Consider the following 9079-nt stretch of genomic DNA (forward strand, 5'->3'; position numbering starts at 1 on the left):
GAGAGTTGAATTTATAGCCTGCATGTTAGTTGTCTTCTGATATCTTTTGTTTCTAAATTAAAGTAGCAGCAACAACAACAGTCGATCTAAGCTTTGCGAGGATATCTATGCCATTAATTCCTCACACTCTTCGCAACTGGTCCATTTTATTAGTTGAACTGCTTAGCTTTTGTAATATTACTAGCTTATGAAGCTTGGCTTCATTAAATATTGTGTTTCATTCTTGGAGGATGTGTTGCCAGTGATTAGTTTGATGTCATGATTAATCATCCTTAGGCTTTTTCCACTTAGATGCCACACCTGGATTAAGTATATGCTAAAGGAAAGTTTGCTTTACATGGAAGAATGATGTGTTGATGCTAAATTTTTCTTGGGTTATATAATTATTTATCTAATAATATACTTCTACTTGAAAAAAAAAGAAATCCATTCAAAAGTTAGAAAATGGGAGGAATGAGATAGAAATATTTCAAAATCCAAGTGAGAATTACTCTTAATACAAACATGATAGCTTTTACTTTAAAATTATTTTTATTCTAAATACCTTTTTCTCATAAGTAAAAATTTTATTAATTATAAGATCAGGAAAAATTTAAGGGTCGCCTACTAAACCAGGCCGATAGAATATCCCCAAACTAAGCATATTTATTTAGCATATTTATTTAGTACCCTAATATGACAGCTTCTTGCGCAAACCAAGTCCACCACATATTATGCCAACCCAGGCGTAGCAGTCATATCTTTTGAATAAGGAGATTCACACCATGCTCGGGCTCCAAAAGCAGACCGTAAGTAGGCGAGTGTTGATAATTGGGAGAGATTGTAAATTTGAATTTGGAGAGTATGACAGCAAAGAACACCTTCAATTCTATCACAGCCAAATTCTGCCCAGGACACACTCGAGCTCCCAAGCCAAAAGGTATATAGGCTTGTGAAGACTTGCAAGCTCCTGTAACTCCATTTATGAACCTCTCAGGATTAAATGTGTCTGCATCAGGTCCCCAAAGCTCTGGATCACGGTGCAATGATAGCAGCCAAATCCAAATGCCCATACCTTTTGGAACCTGCAAATCACCAAGTTTCACATCTTGCATTGCCTCCCTTGTCGCCAATGTCACCGCTGGATAAAGCCGTAAAACTTCTTGGATCACCATTTTTAACTGCATGAAAACACAAATCAGTTAAATCCTGATGAAGCGCAGCTTTTCAATTGATATCAACTTATGTGTGTAAATATATACCACTTTCATCTTGCTGAGAATATTGAAATCTAGGAGCTGTACTTGTCCCTCACAAACCTCTAAAACCTCAGACCGTGCACGATCTTGCCACTCAGGATGTGAAGCTAGCAACATTAAACCCCAAACTGCAGCTAGAGCAGGGGGTAGGTATCCACCAAGGAACATATTTTTGCAATTGTCACCTATGAACTCATCTTCTGTTAACGTCCCAAGCTCACCATTCTTGGAACCTTCAATGATAGCTTGTAATAAGTCCTGATGAGATATAGATCCAGTTCTCTCCTTAGCTATCTCCATAATGATCCCACGGATCTCTTTTGCTAATCCCCATGATTTTCTATTTCTTTCTATGGGAAGAAATCTTATTCATGAAAACAATGAGTATGGACGTGTAAGTGGTCGATGTGGATCAAATAAACAATGGTAGGACAAATATGTATATGTAAACAAAAAAGCAATTAATTATAAATTAAGGGTGAGGTTGATCTAACATAGACTTGAGTTACAGATATATGAATCTCTTGTATTTTACATTTAGGCTCTGTTTATTTCATGGAAAATATTTTTCTGAAAAATATTTTTTATATTTTTTAGCATCCGGAGTACTTAGGAAAATTGATCAACAGAAAATATTTTCCCAATTAAAAAGAAAACTAAGTCATTTCTTAGGAAAATGACTTCCATTTTCAAAAGAGGAAGTTATTTTTTATTTTCTATTATTAAAATGTAAATACACTTATACATAAATTGACCGTATATCATTAATTTAACATTGCAAACAAACAACGAAAAATATTTTCATGATATTTTCCATAAAAATATTTTTTTATAGAAAATATTTTCCATAAAAAATATTTTCAATATATAAATTATTTTCTGTAAAACAAATGGAGCCTTAGATCTCATTGTACATGTTATGTTTTGAGTTAACGATAGACCGAGGCTAGACTCAAATTTTTTAAAAGGGAAGCACATACATACCTTAAAAATGGAATCCCAAGAGTTGTGGTTGTACCAATAGCCTTGAGAAGGGCTTCACATTTGGGAAATATTTTTATTCCTTTATGATGATCAGATCCAAATATTATTTTTGAGGCTATATGAGAAGTAAAATTTTTCACATGCTCATCCACCACTATATCAACAATTCCACCCTCACCATTTGCATCAATTATCTTCTCCCATGATTTAACAAGTATGCTACTAGACTCCACCATCAGATTCACCATTTCCTGTAAATATTATTATTATTTCTGTAACAAATAATTTTGAATCTCTAATTTTTTTTTATTCACTAGTTTTGATTGGAATTAGTATTATCTTCTAGTCAACACTATAAACTAAATTCAAAAGTTTAAATTACCTTAACCTTGTGCATGTAGAGCGGGGGAGCAACGGTCTTTCTCTGATGATACCAAACTGCACCATTGGTGACATTAAGGCCTTTACCAAGTAAAGCTCCTCTTTCATTTCGTAGGTAAGCAGGTTTTCCAAGCTCCAATGATGTGAAGCTATTAATTTCCTTCACAATGCTCAGATTATTCACGTATAACAATTGTATCCTCCAACTGCAAACTTGAATAACTTACCTGTCATAAATGATTATTAATATTCAAACCTCAGTTGGAGTTCAGTAAAAAATAATGAAAAAAATACTGATAAAATTATGAAAATGATTATGAGTTTCTTTGTCATTAGGTAAGAGGAATTGGGAAAGCGGGGACTTAAATCTGGCTCTGCCAAATGGAGTGATGTGACTTTATTACTGAACTAAGTCAGGTTAGGGAAAATGATTATGAGTTAAGAGAAGGAGAAACTGAAATTTGAAAAAGTGCACAATATCATAATATGTATATGGAAAAATATGTATATGAAGTACCATAGATGTTGGTCCAATGCTTGAAATATGGTAAGACAGTCAAGGAACCATCTATTTTTGGAGTTTCAGGATTTTGAGACATCATTCTCTCCATTTCTGGTAAGTTTCCCAATAGCAATGAAGGCGGAGGACCTGTGATCCCTTGCTTTCTAATAAGCTTCATTTTATAACTCTCATGCTTCCACCACAAATACAAATAAACAAGAAAACTCCATAGCAGAACTAAAGCACCAAACCAAATAGGCAAGTATGTATGATTCATCGTAGATAGCATCATGTGATAGAAATTTACAACACTAACTTTGCATAATGCTGGATTCAGGACGTTGCTTTATATAGACAATGCGCCTGCATGCACCTTACATTACAACATATCAGCAGTAATTGCAAGTGATAAATATGTTAGGTTCATCCACGACTCTCATGCCATTAATTGGATGTAATAAATAGGTAATAAAAATAAGCCAATCAAGATGAATGGACTTTAGCGCAAACTTTAGCTTAATAGTTGAAGTCTTCGTCGAAGACAATAGTATTAAAAATTTAAAAAAATAAATCAGAGATAATCTAATTGGCCTTCTTTAATGATTTGTTTGGAAAAAAGTTTTTAAAAATAAGATATGAATTTTTAAAATACTATGCTTGTTTGAAAGAAGGTTTTTTTTTTAAAAAAAAAAGATGTAAGATTTTTGAAGATTTCAAACTCTCACTTCTTAAAAATGTAAGATTTTTTTTTAAAACTTTTAAAATGCTCAGAAAAATTTTAATATGTTGCCTTTTATTACTTTACCTTACGTTACTTCCGTTGTTCCTCCATTGAATACAAAATTATAGTGCAAATAATTTAATCTTATTTATTTATAATAAAATTATAAAAAAAAATTATCATGTAAAATTATTGTAAATTTAATTCTGGTTTGATTTCTTGTTAAACTTTTTTTATTTATAATCTAAACAAGTGAAATAAAATTTTATATGAAAAATATTTTAATAGTTAATTGCATTTTTTAATCTATAAATTTATGTTTATTCATATTTTATTGCAATTGATTTATTTTTATTTGACATAATATTTTAATTATAAGATAATCTTTTAAATAAAAGTAATAGTAATAATTATAAGATTAATATACTATGCTTTTATGTGATGATTTTTAATTTTTTTATTTAAAAATATAAACTAATGCCCATTTCAATGATTAAACTAACATTTTATAAAGAAAATATAATAACTTGAGAGTAGACTTATATATATACACGTATGTATGCATATATATAGAAGTTTTTGCATTTTCAGAAGTTTTTTTTTTTTCTATAGGAATACGGGACAATTCCTCCACATCAACTTGATATATTGCCTCTAGTTAAATCAAACCCTAATTAATAAACAACAGTAATTTTATTCTTATCGATTAGACTAACTCTACTGAATTAGACGAGAGAATAATTCTTTTGAACTTATGAATTGTGGTATGTATTTATGAGTATGGGTTTATTTGGTTAAGAATGTACATAAATCAAATTTATGCTGTCCACTAGTGATAAGACATAAAAAAATAAGTTTAAATCATTGATCCAGTGGTAACTACAAATACTTTGAATATAGAGACTCAGGTTCAACTTTGCTCTTTTATATATATAATAAAAAAAATTAAAACATGTATATTAATGTTATATTTTAATTTATAATATATAGGCATGATTTATAATATATAATTTTTCTTGGGTTATATAATATTTTATCTAATAATATACTTCTACTTAAAAAAATAAATAAATAAATAAATCCATTCAAAAGTTAGAAAATGGGAGGAATGAGACAGACATATTTCAAAATCCAAGTGAGAATTACTCTTAATACAAACATGATAGCTTTTACTTTAAAATTATTTTTATTCTAAATACTTTTGTCATAAATTTTATTAATTATAAGATCAGGAAAAATTTAAGGGTCGCCTATTAAAAAAGGCCGATAGAACATCCCCAACCTAAGCATATTTATTTAGCATATTTATTTAGTACCCTAATATGACAGCTTCTTGCGCAAACCAAGTCCACCACATATTATGCCAACTAAGGCGTAGCAGTCATATCTTTTGAATAAGGAGATTCACACCATGCTCAGGCTCCAAAGGAGACCGTAAGTAGGCAGTGTTGATAGTCAGGAGAGATTGTAAATTTGAAATTGGAGAGTATGACAGCAAAGAACACCTTCAATTCTATCACAGCCAAATTCTGCCCAGGACACACTCGAGCTCCCAATCCAAAAGGTATATAGGCTTGTGAAGACTTGCAAGCTCCTGTAACTCCATTTATGAACCTCTCAGGATTAAATGTGTCTGCATCAGGTCCCCAAAGCTCTGGATCACGGTGCAATGATAGCAGCCAAATCCAAATGCCCATACCTTTTGGAACCTGCAAATCACCAAGCTTCACATCTTGCATTGCCTCCCTTGTCGCCAATGTCACCCCTGGATAAAGCCTTAAAACTTCTTGGATCACCATTTTTAACTGCATGAAAACACAAATCAGTTAAATCCTGATGAAGCGCAACTTTTCAATTGATATCAACTTATGTATGTAAATATATACCACTTTCATCTTGCTGAGAATATTGAAATCTAGGAGCTGTACTTGTCCCTCACAAACCTCTAAAACCTCAGACCGTGCACGATCTTGCCACTCAGGATGTGAAGCTAGCAACATTAAACCCCAAACTGCAGCAAGAGCAGGGGGTAGGTATCCACCAAGGAACATATTTTTGCAATTGTCAGCTATGAACTCATCTTCTGTTAACGTCCCAAGCTCACCATTCTTGGAACCTTCAATGATAGCTTGTAATAAGTCCTGATGAGATATAGATCCAGTTCTCTCCTTAGCTATCTCCATAATGATCCCACGGATCTCTTTTGCTAATCCCCATGATTTTCTGTTCCTTTCTATGGGAAGAAATCTTATTCATGAAAACAATAAGCATGGACGTGTAAGCGATCGATGTGGATCAAATAAACACTGGTAGGACAAATATGTATATGTAAAGGAAAAAAAAAACAATTAATTATAAATTAAGGGTGAGGTTAATCTACCGTAGACTTAAGATACAGATATATGAATCTCCTGTATTTTATATTAAGGCTTCGTTTATTTTATGGAAAATACTTTTCTGAAAAACATTTTTCATTGTTTTTTGCATTTGGTGTACTCAGAAAAATTGATCAACAAAAAATATTTTCCTAGTTAAAGGGAAAAAAATTGATTAACAGAAAATATTTTCTTAGTTAAAGGGAAAACTAAGTCATTTTTTAGGATAATGACTTTCATTTTTCAAAAAAAAAAGTCATTTTTTCTAAATTTTAATAATATTATTAAAATATAAATATACTTATACATATACGAAATTGAACACATATCATTAATTTAATATTGCAACCAAACAATGAAAAATATTTTCATGGAAAATAAATTTTTACAAAAAATATTTTTCATGAAAAATATTTTATATATACAAGCTATTTTCTGTAAAACAAATGGAGCTTTAAACTCCATTGTATATGTTATGTTTTGAGTTAATGACAGACCGAGTCTAGACGCAAATTTTCTGAAAAGGAAGCACGTACATGAAAGGAAGCACATACATACCTTAAAATGGAATACCAAGAGTTGTGGTTGTACCAATAGCCTTGAGAAGGGCTTCACATTTGGGAAATATTTTTATTCCTTTATGATGATCAGATCCAAATATTATTTTTGAGGCTATATGAGAAGTAAAATTTTTCACATGCTCATCCACCACTATATCAACAATTCCACCCTCACCATTTGCATCAATTATCTTCTCCCATGATTTAACAAGTATGCTACTAGACTCCACCATCAGATTCACCATTTCCTGTAAATATTATTATTATTTTTGTAACAAATAATTGTGAATCTCTATTTTTTTTTTTATTCACTAGTTTTGATTGGAATTAGTATTATCTTCTAGTCGACACTATAAACTAAATTCAAAAGTTTAAATTACCTTAACCTTGTGCATGTAGAGCGGGGGAGCAACGGTCTTTCTCTGATGATACCAAACTGCACCATTGGTGACATTAAGGCCTTTACCAAGTAAAGCTCCTCTTTCATTTCGTAGGTAAGCAGGTTTTCCAAGCTCCAATGATGTGAAGCTATTAATTTCCTTCACAATGCCAGATTATTCACGTATAACAATTGTATCCTCCAACTGCAAACTTGAATAACTTACCTGTCATAAATGATTATTAATATTCAAACCTCAGTTGGAGTTCAGTAAAAAATAATGAAAAAAATACTGATAAAATTATGAAAATGATTATGAGTTTCTTTGTCATTAGGTAAGAGGAATTGGGAAAGCGGGGACTTAAATCTGGCTCTGCCAAATGGAGTGATGTGACTTTATTACTGAACTAAGTCAGGTTAGGGAAAATGATTATGAGTTAAGAGAAGGAGAAACTGAAATTTGAAAAAGTGCACAATATCATAATATGTATATGGAAAAATATGTATATGAAGTACCATAGATGTTGGTCCAATGCTTGAAATATGGTAAGACAGTCAAGGAACCATCTATTTTTGGAGTTTCAGGATTTTGAGACATCATTCTCTCCATTTCTGGTAAGTTTCCCAATAGCAATGAAGGCGGAGGACCTGTGATCCCTTGCTTTCTAATAAGCTTTATTTTATAGCTCTCATGCTTCCACCACAAAACATAATACAAATAAACAAGAAAACTCCATAGCAGAACTAAAGCACCAAACCAAATAGGCAAGTATGTATGATTCATCGTAGATAGCATTATGTGATAGAAATTTACAACACTAACTTTGCATAATGCTGGATTCAGGACGTTGCTTTATATAGACAATGCGCATGCATGCACCTTACATTACAACATATCAGCAGTAATTGCACGTGATAAATATGTTAGGTTCATCCACGATTCTCATGCCATTATCATGTAAAATTATTGTAAATTTAATTCTGGTTTGAATTCTTGTTAAAATTTTTAAATATTTGTAATCTAAACAAGTGAAATAAAATTTTATATGAAAAATATTTTAATAGTTAATTGCATTTTTTAATCTATAAATTTATGTTTACTCATATTTTATTGCAATTGATTTATTTTGATTTGACATAATATTTTAATTATAAGATAATCTTTTAAATAAAAGTAATAGTAATAATTATAAGATTAATATACTATGCTTTTATGTGATGATTTTTAATTTAGTTATTTAAAAATATAAACTAATGCCCATTTCAATGATTAAACTAACATTTTATAAAGAAAATATAATAACTTGAGAGTAGAGTTATATATACACATTATGAAAAAGCAGTTGAGTGATGAGTTTGAGATGAAGAATTTGGGTGCATAAAGAAGATATTGAGAATGGAAATTACCAGGAATAGAAGTGTTGGGAAGCTTTTCTTGTCTCAATAGGCATATGTTGATGAAGTGCTTAAGCGTTTTAACATGAATAATGCTAAGCCTGTGACTTTTCCATTTGCTGCCCATTTCAAGTTATCTGCAGATATGTCACCAAAAATAGATGAGGAGATTGAACATATGTCCAATGTTCCTTATTCAAGTGCTATTGGTAGCATCATGTATGCTATGGTTTGCACTTGACCTGACATTTCACATATAGTTGGTGTTGTGAGTAGATTTAGTGGGTGATCTTGGGTTGATACAGAACAAGCCAACAGTGTTTTGTGACAGCCAGAGTGCAATACATCTCACAAAGAATCAGATGTACCATAAGTGAACTAAGCATATTGATGTCAAATATAACTTCATTCGGGATGTTGTATCTCGAGGGATTTAGTTGTGCAGAAAGTCTCCACACATGATAATCTAGCAAATATGATGACCAAGGGAGTCCCAGTTAGTAAGTTTAGGCATTGCCTAAACTTGATTGGTGTTTGCAGTGCT

The 9079-nt window shown here is 31.4% G+C and overlaps 2 pseudogenes; both read right to left on the bottom strand.

The window, feature by feature from the left end:
• Positions 1-554: 554 nt before the first annotated feature.
• LOC131178582 (cytochrome P450 714C2-like) lies at positions 555-3432 on the bottom strand (annotated as a pseudogene).
• Positions 3433-5207: 1775 nt separating this feature from the next.
• Positions 5208-7924, bottom strand: LOC131170263 (cytochrome P450 714C2-like; annotated as a pseudogene).
• Positions 7925-9079: the final 1155 nt, after the last annotated feature.

This window comes from Hevea brasiliensis, chromosome 1, assembly GCF_030052815.1.
Source record: "Hevea brasiliensis isolate MT/VB/25A 57/8 chromosome 1, ASM3005281v1, whole genome shotgun sequence".
Taxonomy (NCBI): Eukaryota; Viridiplantae; Streptophyta; class Magnoliopsida; order Malpighiales; family Euphorbiaceae; genus Hevea; species Hevea brasiliensis.